Below are 12,683 nucleotides of genomic sequence, written 5' to 3'. Positions count from 1 at the left end.
GCCAAGAGTCAATGAGAAGTCAGGCTTGGGCATGGATAAATCTATTAATTTCCTAAAGAATTTTGGCTCAGCTTTCTCACTTCGCTTGTTAGTACATTTTTCAGTTTCTGGTTACTTGGTCAGGAGCCAAACTTTCCCCTCCTGTTACATGCTGCCGTAGGGGAAGGGTAATCCCTGGGGCTTTGGCAGGTGCCGATAACTTCTGAAGGGAAGTAGCTTTTGCGAAGGCGTATTGCGACAGGGAGCGTTGCTCTATAATTCATTCCTATCCCATTGCCTATCATAATTCAGCTGTGCAGCACCAGCTCATTTGAAATAGCTTCTCGTTTGTTAGCTATTAGTGCATGTCAGATAGCAAAAGAAGCTATGGCTTGTTCACATATTGTATATTTTCCCTCAAACTTACTCAGATTTCCCAGTTTGACTACTGCAGATGTAGTTCACATATGAAGAGGATTTCTTTTACGTATTCTGGTAACTATTAATAACCTTATTGGCTTTTTTTAAACAGTTTCTCCCGATTTGTGTTCAAGGATTAAAAGCACATTGGTCTTGATTTCTGCTGTCCTTTTGACACCTGTTTCTTTGGTTGTCATCCACCCACATAAATTTTTAGAATGTAAAATAAAATTAGCAAAAATTTATTTTAAACTTTAGTTTAAAAAAAACATAGCTTCAAGCCTCTTTTAGGGCTTGGTTCTTTTCTAATTAGAAAATTTTTTAATTTTACTTTAGGATATGTACTATAAATTGTTTATAAATCATGAGGAAAATAAATGGTTTGCATAGGAATTAATTCTGTCCCCAGTGAAGAGGTAACATTGACGTGAGAATAAGTTCCTCGCACCGCCACTTTTGTCCACTCAAGTCCTGTTTTGAGGATGCTGTGAAAAGAGGTAGATGATGTCCAGGTTGATTTTTCAGGAATAAAATTAACCTTATCTAGGAAGAGCATTTATCAATCTGAGGTCCACAGATTGCAAAAAAAAAAGAAGGGAAAGCAAGCACACTTTTTCCCACGTGTAAGTAAATTAAAAGTGAGAATAACTACAGATTCAGTGTTTTGCCTAATTTTTTATTTGTTTGTAAATGAAAACCATTGTGATGGTTCTGTACAGGGTGAAACAAGATTCTTTCTTTAAATATTGTTTGAATAATTTCTGAAGATATTTAATTGTGTTTGAATTTCAAAAGATTATGAAATACAAGAGTAGGGACAGCAGTTGGCCAGACAGGTCATGCAGGCATGTTATCATTAGATCTGCATGAGCCCATGCAGCTGACAACAGAAGCACTACAGTCAGCCTATTCCCTCAAGATCAGAATGTGGCCCTGAAAGGTCAACTACAGAAATTGCATTCATCAGCTCCAAAATAATGAGTCTTCCCCTGTTTTTATTATTCTACCTTTGTCTGGCTGGTATCCACAGTAAAACCTTTCCACCTTTACAGTAATGGTCACCTCAGAGCCTGGTTCTTCCATAAACTTTGTGCTAGTTTACCATGTTATTATTTATAAAGCCTGTAATCCTTCCCGTTGGATTATTGCAGGTTCTAGTCATTGGTTCTCTGGAGGTTTGGTTAGTTTAGTCTGTCAGCATGTTCAAAACTGTGGGGAGCACAGTCGTGCAGAAGGTATATTGCTCAAGGCCAAATGCAAATATTCTGGTTTGCATACACTCCCAAAGGTTTTAATTGCTGGAGCAAGGCCTCACACTTAATAAACAAGTATTGGTGAAGCTCACATCTGGTATAGCTAGTTATGTTACTCTTTGTGGGGAAAAAAAAAAAAAAAAAAAATATTTGTCTTTTTATTTTTATTTCCAAACTTTGGAAGAATTCTTTTAGTTGTTTGGAGATATATTCCTATTTATTCAGTCCCAAAAGTAATCATAGCTGTTCTCTGTTCTATGCCACACACCCTGAAAGATTTTTTTAAGATGTTTTATATGCCATTAAAAAACTGTGGGAACCATTTCTCATGGAGTAAGTTTTTGAAATAATTCAATATTCATAATGAGGATGAGAGTAAGAAATGGTTTAGTAAAATTAGTAGTATTCTGGGCTGTCCAAGGCTCTATGCAAATCCAGGCTTGATGTCACTGCTGCTTTTCTTGAGCTTGTGGTCTCAAGAGACTAAGGATGGGAATGATTATTATTCAACGTTTCAGGCAGAGATACTGAGCTGTTAGCTCAAGGTTATGTGGTTCAATCTGGGCAGAGCAGGGAATGAGAATCCTGAGAGCTTCTGAGTCCAGGTCCACATTTTAACCACCACAGCTACTTGATGTGAAACCACGATTGTCTGATACATTTTGTCCTGCAATCAAAATGAAGGAATAATTACTCATTTGGAGACTGTTTCCTACAATGACAAACCAAATGAAATCAAAGAGGAGACATGCAAAAACCCTTAATCCAAGTCTTGGGTTTGAGGAACTCTATTCAAGCCACAATAAGTTATAAAAATTAATTGGAAAGCTAATGATAATTATTATTTTTACTTGAGATAAAAAGCCAGAAGTAAATTTTGAATGTTGCTTAGATGTGGTGTTCTGTTTATAGCCCTGGAAATTTCTTACCAATTAAAGGCGAGCCCAGAAGTGCAGAGAGAAGCAAGACCTTCATTCTCAGCGTTCCATTAGGTTGTTAATTAGCCATAATGTTTATGACTTTCTAAAGCAAGTTGCTGGAACGGGCTTAGGGTAACATTCACGTTCTTTTTGTGTCCTGGCAGCTTATAAATTGCAGCTCACTGTAAGGTATATCAGAGTGTAAGACTTCACAGAAGAATCTAATGGATATAATTTGTTAAGGAAAAATTCAGATTATAACATATGTATTTCTTCTGTTAAATATACATGTGCCAAATAAATTTTTCTGCTTGCAATTGAGTGGGAAAGGACAGATTTCTGCTTAAATCTGTGCAGGGACAGCTTCAGCTTATTTCTGGTATTTATGAAGTGGTTTTATTTTTTGTCTCAACTAACTCTGCGTGTTGGGGTGTATTTTTTAATTTCTCTTGTGACCTCTCCATATTCCTTAAATCCCCCCTTTTTCTAGTTAAAGAAATACATGTAGGAAGGAGGGGGAGTGTGTGACATTTTTTCTGAAGAGCAAAGCAGTTCTTAGTCCTGATGTGATACATTTTACATTTTTGAAAGTAAATTTATTTTTTAAAATATTGAAGTGGAATAGATTTTTTTATTTGCACAGATTGCTCAAAAATTCTAACTTTTAAGCATTGTTAAAAATATCTAGTTTAGTTTTTTGCAATGTGAGACTTGGAAAAAATCTTATAGCACAAATTTTATTTAATAAATAAAACAAGAGCTTTAGTGAAAGGGTGACAGCACTGACCTTTAGAGTGTTTGTCGAGTACAAGCGAAGTGCTTCAACCATTCACTCTAGTGATGTAAAGCTGCCAAGAATATAACCTATGAGAATAGGTGCAAGTACAGTAATAATTCTTTATAGACCTAAGGTTTTGTTCTAGCATTTTTAATACTGTGAGTGTTTATCCTTTCTTTTCCTATCACATGTCTACTGATGGTAGAGTTCATGTGTGAGCTGCATTGTAGTATGCCAAAATAAAAGCCAAACTGCATGGCAGTACACTAATCTACAGCATGTAGTTGGGCTCATGTAATTTAAATTATGGCCAGAGGTAATAAAAATTTCTATTTCTAGTTTATAAGGGAACAACATGAACCCTAACAGCTGTAGAACAGTTCACAAGAGACAATTTACCCACAGTTGTACTGAGGCTGGTTTATAATGTATAATGAGCTGTCACAGGCCAGACTTCTCATTTTTAGATTGTCCTATTTTTGTATTAGTAAAGTTAATAGTAGAATAGTACTGCCACTATTCCAGATAGGACTAATAAATGTCGTAGGTACCAATCTGAAAATATATGGATAAAAAGAGAAAAAAATAACCTATCAACATTATAGTTGAATGGAATATAAGGGAAAGCATTTTTTGACATTCTGCAGTACTTTTAGCACTGAAAGGAATTTAACTGAAAGGGGAAATTTCTGAAATATGAGAAGCTTAAGAGAGATTGTGTTTAGATTTGACTGAAAATCAAATAGTGGTCCTTCTGAATACAATGATCAAAAATGTTGCCTTAGACTTCAGAGAGAAGGGGTTAACCATAAATACATTTGTTTCAAGAAAACATGCAACCAGGACAGATGTCTGAATGGCAAAAAGGAGAACTAAAATACTTTCAAAAGAGGATGAAGAGGCTGCGTTTTAAAAATCACACTGATCTTGGCTCAGTCAAGTATTTTAATCACCGTAACGACACAGGTAACTCAGACTCATGTAGTCCTGCTTCAGCATAGAGTTAGCAAAGTACAAAGTGCATTGGAAAGAAATTGAGAATTCAACAGGACATAAATGGGCAGCATAATAGAAAATAATTAAACATAGATTTGCGGCAAGAAAGGTCAAACTTTTAAAAGTGAGTTTTGTATTTGAGTAATTGAGGTGAAAATTATTTTTTTGTTTCCTGTTTGGTCTCATCTATGCTTTAAGCATTTCACAAAATTCTCTTAGGATCCCCTCTTCCCCCTTCCAAGTCTAGGTCAGTGTAAAAATGAATCATTTTCAGCAGCAAACCAGCTGCAAAAGTCTGTAAAGAAAAAAAGAACAATAACATCTTGCTTTCATGTAACACCTTTCATCCTGTAGACTCCCCAACTCATTTTACGTTAAGATAAACCATTCTGTGGTTCTGTGATTGTAGGATGTCCTTTGACTCATCAGCTCTCAGGTGGAAAGCGACAGTGTTAAAGTGCACAGTAACAACTGTCCAAAAGTCCAGGCCAGAAACAAAGCAAATTCCCTTCCTTTTGCTTAGCAGTGAGAATTTTGGTAAGCAGAATGTAATTAGTCAAACTGGAATTTGGCCATAACATTTGGGATAATGCCCAATAATTTTGCTCTTATTCTGGGACACTGTTGCAAAAAGCATCTTGAGATCTTTGATAATGATAAATGGTTAGCACCTGGCTTTAAAGACCTTTTTCTTCAGTCAAGGTAAATCAGCTAAGCCTTAACATCTGCCACTAAATCTCATTCAAATTATTGTGCTTCAGGAGGTGAGTCCTGAAACTATTGAGGGGCTGTGACTCTCTGGGGACTCACAGCAGGAGAACGTTTATCAAGGATGGAAGTACATCCTTTGGGCAGGAAGTCCCAAAGGCTGGATTGACCCAGATCTTTAGTTACCAGGATGGGAAAAGCTGGGAGTGGGAACTGACAGTTGGCTAGACAGTTTAATTCCTCTCACTAAGTTCTTTGCCAGCCATGCTTTGCTTCTGGCTAGGAAGGTGCCATCTTCGGAATTGTCGGTATGATTCCTTGCAGCTTACGGACTTAAAGAAGATCAGGCGAAAACTTGGCCTCATCTAACCGTAACTTACAATTGTGAAGAATGAAGCCATGTCTACAGTTAAGCGGTGACAAGAGTCTGCACTGATAAACACAAAAAAAGCAATTGTGCATGTTAGCCTGCTGCAACTGCAGTAAATATCTTTATACAACATGAGGGCGTCACTACCAAAAATTCAGCAATATTTTATGCAAGGTAGCTGGCCAGTGAGCATCGGCCTCTGAAATATTCTTCAAGAAAATGTGTTGTCCCTTGTGAAGGAGAATTAACAAGTAGAAAAAGAATAAAGCCATAAAGGCAGTAGTGACAGATCAGGGGGGCGAATGAATCTTAAACACTATACATATTTCTTTTCCACCAAGGGATTCTTATGGTGTAACAGTATTTTTCATCTCTAATCACTGGTGCTGCGTGTCAGTATCTCTTATTCCTTTCCCGATTTGAGTGACACAGTGTGATATGTCTAATGACAACTAGAACAAATTTCAGTAATGAGGTCACCTTGGGCCTGTATTACTGTCTGACTGCTGTTTTCCATAGAAATTATTTGTGAAAGCAGACCACATGCTCTGCATAACTTCCTCTGCTTTACTGAGAGTGACGAAAGGGAGATATGTTAAAACTTGCAAGGTGCAGATGGTTTGCATTGATCTATTCCTGATTTTGAGCTGTAAATTGATATGTAATGAGAAAGCTGCCACTTTGGTCCCTAGAAAAAAGTTTATGGGTTTGGTTGAATTGCTTAACTTTTCTTTATAAATGTAAAATCATGCAGATTCTAACTGACGATGGGCAAACATATGCCAGCAAGGAAAATAATAAGTGTTTGAAAGATGAGCCCAAATGAAATTCTAAAGTCAAAAACCTAACTTTGCCTCCAGCTCAAGTTGAACTGAGATTTTGGAAAATAGTGCAGGAAAGTAATGATCCTGAGAGACTGGGAAATAGCAAGAGTCAAGTTAGAACTTCTCTAATTATAGTCAAATTCCACTGTTTGCTACAATACAATATGAAGCTTATTAAAAAAAGGGAAGTACCTCTGCTTCTATGAAGCTTATTAAAAAAGGGGAAGTATTTCTGCTTCTAGTGTGTCCCAGAAAAGTGGCTGTTTAGAAATCTTGCTCAGTGTTCCCCAGAGAGAGGAAAGAACCACTGTCAAATCTGCAGAGACTATGGTGGTCTCAGGACATCATTCCGTCGTCCACCATGCAGAGATAAATCAGGGATACTTGGACAGCAATATCATCTAATTTAGACTGGATTAATTCCAAAGACTACAAGGGATTTGAATTACAGCGAGGTAAGGGAGGTCAGAATACATCTACTGGATATGCACTAGTTTTCATCCTGTAAATATCAGCTGAGGAACTTTATTCACCCTAAGAACAGGTTTTCTGTGGGACTACTCATAAAGATACTCTCCTGGGTGCAAGATCAGGCTTTAAGTTTTTTAACTCGATTCACAGGAACGTAAGGAATCATAAGTGGATAGGAATATGGATTCAGTGCTTCAAAATGGCACTTTATTGAGGAAAGGTCCAAAGAAGAGACAATAGGTATTTGAAAATATTTTTTGTGTTAATAGAATATTTTGCTGTGTACTTAGAGTCCAGTACAAAAGAACAATTTCAGCTCTCCTTTTGGCTTTGACAGGAATCCCCTGCAACCATATTTTCTTCCAGAGATAGTGATAAATAGCAAACTCCTGTCCTTTACAATGCCGCTGTTCTGCCTTTATTAAATAAGATGGTGCTGAAGCAACAGTAATGTTTGTGCAAGAACCCCCACCAGAAAACTAGCCATTTATCTTAAAAATCTGCACCGTTTCTCATGAATTGACTGATCATTGTTTTATTAGTTAATGGATTTCATTACATATTCGTGTGCATTTCAAATTCACAATACACTTACAGAGCTACATAAAGATGATCACCAGGCCAGGAATCAAATTATAACTAAATCAATACATTGATCAGAAAGAACATTTCTAAATTAGCTCAATAAAGGTGTTTTTTCTAGTACATGGGCTTATAAAAATCCATGTAAAGCTTTGACTGACTGCTTAGTGCCTTCCACAGAGCACAATAAAATATTGCCTAGATTGAAAGCTTTTTCCTGACAACTAATCCTGAGAGTCTTGCTAGCTCCTTGCAACACTCATGTTCATTGAGGCTCATTGGTCCTGATTCTGTTCTCTGATTTATAGTTAGTCAGAAGGTTAAAGTAATTGAAATCAATGGAGCTATACCAGTACGAGATCTGATCTCATATTAAATGCTATGAAGGTAAAATAAAGTCCATTGTTTTTTAATCTGTAATTCCATTAATTCAGAAATTCAGCGTTCTTTGAAATTTGTTACTGTTTTTACCAGTCATAAGACAGTGAAGGGAAAAGAGCTGCTTTTTTTTACATGCCATCCATTGGCACTGTTCTCTTTCATTGTCTGTTTTCTGATTCTTGTATTTTAATGTCAATCACTGCTTTGGTTTGGAAAGATCTGTCAAATCTATTAATTCAGAGCCTCACCTGGTGTAAACAGACAGTGTCTTGCTGACAGTTGGTATGGCCTGAGATTTCACTTGGACTATTTCATACACTTTTTCCAAGGGATAGCCCCTCAATATTTGCTGGAAAACTTGTGACCCAATCGTCGTATTTAACTTGCGCAAACTGTATCCCAGAGCTGAGTTAAAAATTGAACAGCAAAATTAAAAATGTATTGAACTTCTCCTTCTCCTGAATGTTGGCCTGTAACTTCTAGAGAGTAGACATATGTAGCTAAGGCATACTGCTGATGACAACAACATCTTCCCCATCAACTTGGGTGTCATTTTCAGTTCTTTTCCCTTGTTCTTTTTTCATCTATCGGCTGTGCATAAGTTTTGCTGACTCTCCAACAATTTCTCTTTGCATCTGCTCTCAGTCCTGGCCAACTCAAACATAACTCTGACACATACCAAGTGTAGCTGTTAGGTTTATTATTGTAGCTTGTGATTTGACCACTTCAGTCCTCTCTTTAAGTATCTCTACGGGCTTCCTTTGTTCCATTACAGATTTATAATTCTTGATCTTGTCTTCCCTGTTTACCTGACTGTATTCTTTTTTCTTTTATGCAGTAATGTCGTGTTGTATCCCGTACATCCTTCCTGATCTGGCTTTCTCTGGGCTATATGCAGTCAGGCTTCTTACTTCTTTACTTTAGTAATCTTCCAACTAAGGTTTCTAGTCTTCTTACTGTAAAGCTAAAAAGCTAGTATTAAGCTTCCAAATCCACATTTAGGTCCACAATTAAAAAAATCTTTTTCTTCTGAAGAGCTGTGTACTTGTAGCACCCAAGGAAATCGAGACTACAGAAAACAGGTGAACAATTTTCTCTTGCTTCTTGCTAATTAGAAATAAAATATGTCATTGTAGTAAAATTTACTTTCTTGAGAGTTAATTTTGCAGCATAATGCTAGATTAAGAATTGTTGGCAATATGACTTGTAAACAGTGATTTGACTGTAGTGTTCTCAGAATCCCAAACATTAGATGCTGTATAATCTACACTATGATGGTATAATCGTTCTTTCCAGGGCCTAGTTTCTGTGAGACACAATTGGTGCCAACTAAGAAATTTCAGCTAAAGTTCTGACACTGTTGAAATCATCATCAGAATATCTGTAACTTTAGTGGCATTAGACTGGATTTCAGACTGCATCTTTTAGTTCAGACATTTTCAGTCCTTTAATGATATATGCAGCATATCTTTTGGAGCATCGCTCCACCCCTTGCAGAAAGATATGTGGAATGGAGATAACATAAGTAGTTTACGTAGGTTATGTAGGCTCCTTATTTTGGGAGTCATGCCATCCTACTCCTATCAAATACTAAACACCTGATTTAAATGCTCATTGTGTTCCCACTGTTGCAGGAAGGACTAAACTGCCTTCTGAAGGTGTCTCCCTCACTGACAGAGTCCAGAGAGCTCAGACTCAATTCCTCTCCCCAGCCATAGCTGTCTGATGCCTTTTGAAATGGTACTTGATACTTGCACATGAATTGTCAAGTATGACACAGGACATACAGAAGACCTGTGCCTTTCTGTAGTGATTGCAGGAGATCAGATAAAGTACCCAAGAGCATCTCAAATAGCACTAGATATCAGTGAGTAAGCAGCTGAATTATAGTTTAGACTAGAGATGGGGTTCACCCTAGACATGCCTACATGTGAGATGATTGTTATTTGCATTCCTGCTACAGTCAATACAGTCACTGGCATCAGCTGAACTTAGTATAGGCATCTACCTTATATAAATGCAATAGCTCTTTAGACTCCCTTGGCCTTGTTGACTGGATCAGTATGAATCACTTCAGATATGTAGGTCACGGATAGACACCTATTTTTGGTTGTCTTAATCTGAGAGTTGACTCCGATGCTGGAAGTAAACTTTTAGATTCCATCTTTGATGTTTAGTTACCTGAAGAATTAAGTATTTATTTTGTTATGAGTTTACTTGCCCTATAGATTATCTAATTTGCTAACTACCTTTGCTACACAGGAATCAAATATTTTTGTCTGTACTGCCAGGTACACATTTTTTGTACTGCTGAATAAGACATGGACAGAGAGCAGTCTTGACCAGTGGATCACTGACTGTTGGGATCACTGTATTGCTTATCTGCTACATGATCCCATCCCAACTAGGATTTTTCTCCACTGCCTGAGCATGGCTCAAGGAACAGCGTACTCCAAGGACCATTACCTGTAGGTTACAAGACTGCACCAGATTTTGCTTTCTTTATAATCCTCCATATACCCTCATAGTGTACTCCAGGGAAATCAGCATACAGGGTTCTCATGTGATGGAAATATTTCTCTGGTGAGTTACAACACAGCCCTTATTTCAGACGACTTGAGCCCCTCCCTGCAAATGTTGAATAATTATGCCTTGTGGTCACAGAGTAGTGCGAGGGCCCAGAGAAGGCCCATGGCCAAGTGTGGGGTAGAGTAGAAGGGGCCTCAAAACTAGAGCTCAGTCACTGGCCATGTTTTATTTAGCACTATTGGAGTAGCCATAGTTACAAGAACTGAAGGATTAGGATTCTTAGGATTTGTAAGAGTATTATTGTTTGAAAAGAGATTTGATGGACAAGAGGTGGTAAATAGTAACTTTGAGTTATAAATAGAGCGTAGATGTCAAAATGCTAGATGATATTGGGTGTGGAGTTAGTAAAGTGAGCCACCTAATGTAAAAATTTGATGAAGTGTAGACTGCAGGACAAAATAAAAACAGGCAAGAGAGATTTTGTTGACCGTAGAAGATTGGGATAGAAAACTTTACTTTGTGAAGAAAAAGGTGGGAAGTTATCGATCGTTTTCCTGGTACAGTGAGGGAGGTCGGAACAGTGGCAAATGTTGGCTGTTTTTACATTATAGTCTTGATGGAAGTGGAAGAGTTTGTGTCCCAGGAGGTCCACGTTAGTGCTGAATAGTCCCGGTAAAAATCAAAAAGCTAAAGAACATGGCTGATTCACTAAATCCCCAAAGTTGACTTCCCTTAGTAAAGTTATAGTTGCACAGCTGAAGTACTGAATGATTCTTATATTTTCCCTTGATCAGTGAATACAACAAAGGAACATATGTGGGGCAATTATCTCTGATTTTTGTTCTAAGGCAGTAAAAAAGAAAGCTTTTTGTCCCATATATTAAGAAAAAAAGCAGGCAAGCATAGATCCCTCTATTGGAATACAGTTCTTATTTTGAAAAGCTCATGAAAATTCAGCATCATTAGGCTATTCCTAGACTATCAAAGAAAATTATATGATACATTTGTTGAGAAATTTGCTCAGAGATGCCAAAGCCATGAATGATTAAAACCAAATCTGAACTAGAGGGAATGAACAAAAAAAATCCCATTTTATCCCTTAGTGAGAAATAATGTTATGGACAGTTTGAATGGCCATGAATGTTAAGAAATGATTTGGATATCAAGGGGAATTACAAACACTAACATATAATACTATACTGTATTCCTAATGAACTTAAAACATACTTACCCCTCTTAGACTCAACAGAAACAGGAGTTTTGCTTGCTGCTCTGTTCACAGGGGCTTATATTGTTCTTAAATGATTGAATAATCTTTGCCTGAAATTCAAGATTGGTTTGAACTCTTTTTTTTTTTTTTCCGTATGATTCAAAACATTTCCTGAGCTTCTGCCTGTTCCTGCATGCAGGGAATAACTGAGGCCACAATATCTGAACCAGCAGCACCCATAGTATATTTTGTTGGTTGTTTTACAATTCACTAATCAACAGTGAAAGTCTAAGCTCCTTAGCACACTGATCAGGAGCAGGGGCTGCATGACATGTCCACAGCTCATATCCTTCAAACCTAAAAAGGAATGGTCAGGGAGATCTAATTATAAATGTGTCATTCTGTATTTACTTTAAAAGAAAAGCTCATTGAAGGACTCTTAATGTAGATGACAAGGGAACAAACTGAAATGTACCCCAAGCTGATTGCTACCAGAGAGATTACAGGATTAAAGGAGCTGAGTTGCTTTTCTCATTGTCTCTTAAGAAAAAAATTCTTAGAAAAAATCCACCACATAGTATATTTCTTTAGCTTTTCACATTGTATTTCTAATGATAGAAAGGTATTTAATATTTAAGGGAAGCATTATAGTTTGGGTTAATGAACACAGATAACGCAAATATTCCTCCTTTCCGTTATTATCTTGCTGTTGTTATATTGTTAGCATTATCCATTTTGAGGGAAGCATAACTAGACGCTAACTGCAGGATACGTGCTCCCATATGTAGTGCATCTCCTCTGAATAGTTCAGTCTGGTGTGAGGAAGTCGTTTTTGTCCAGTTACTCTGCAATGCAGCTCTCTTTTTATTTTCTTAACTTAGGTCCTGGCTTTCTCCCAGGGGGAGAATTCTGAATGTTTTTCCATCCTTGTTAAAGGTCTAAAATATTACTCCTCATTTCCCCCTCTGATTTAACCCTTGCATAAAAATTGAGAAGGTTTAATCAAAGACACCATCTTATTTTTAGCTACAGGCACTGGCTTGGATTCTTTCTGGAGCCAGGGCACGCTATTTCTGAACTGATTGAAAGAAGCGCTGCGGAGGAACGTGTGGCAATGGCCCCCTAGTCCGGGGCTTTGCTGCTGTTTGTGCATCACACCCCTTCTGGAGGGTTAAACACCCTGGAGGGCCTGATTCCTTTGCCATCGTTTCCTTCTTTCCTTACTGCCCCTCAGCTGCACGCCGTCCCTGCCGGAACACTCA

At 37.5% G+C, this 12,683-nt stretch overlaps 1 protein-coding gene across 1 annotated transcript in view; it reads left to right on the top strand.

Annotated features, from left to right (window-relative positions):
* The window catches only part of PTPRN2 (protein tyrosine phosphatase receptor type N2), a 679,248-nt gene that overhangs the window by 385,625 nt on the left and 280,940 nt on the right, over positions 1-12,683 (top strand).

This window comes from Mycteria americana, chromosome 2 (assembly GCF_035582795.1).
Source record: "Mycteria americana isolate JAX WOST 10 ecotype Jacksonville Zoo and Gardens chromosome 2, USCA_MyAme_1.0, whole genome shotgun sequence".
Classification (NCBI taxonomy): domain Eukaryota; kingdom Metazoa; phylum Chordata; class Aves; order Ciconiiformes; family Ciconiidae; genus Mycteria; species Mycteria americana.
This window is presented reverse-complemented; position numbering and strand designations above follow the sequence as displayed.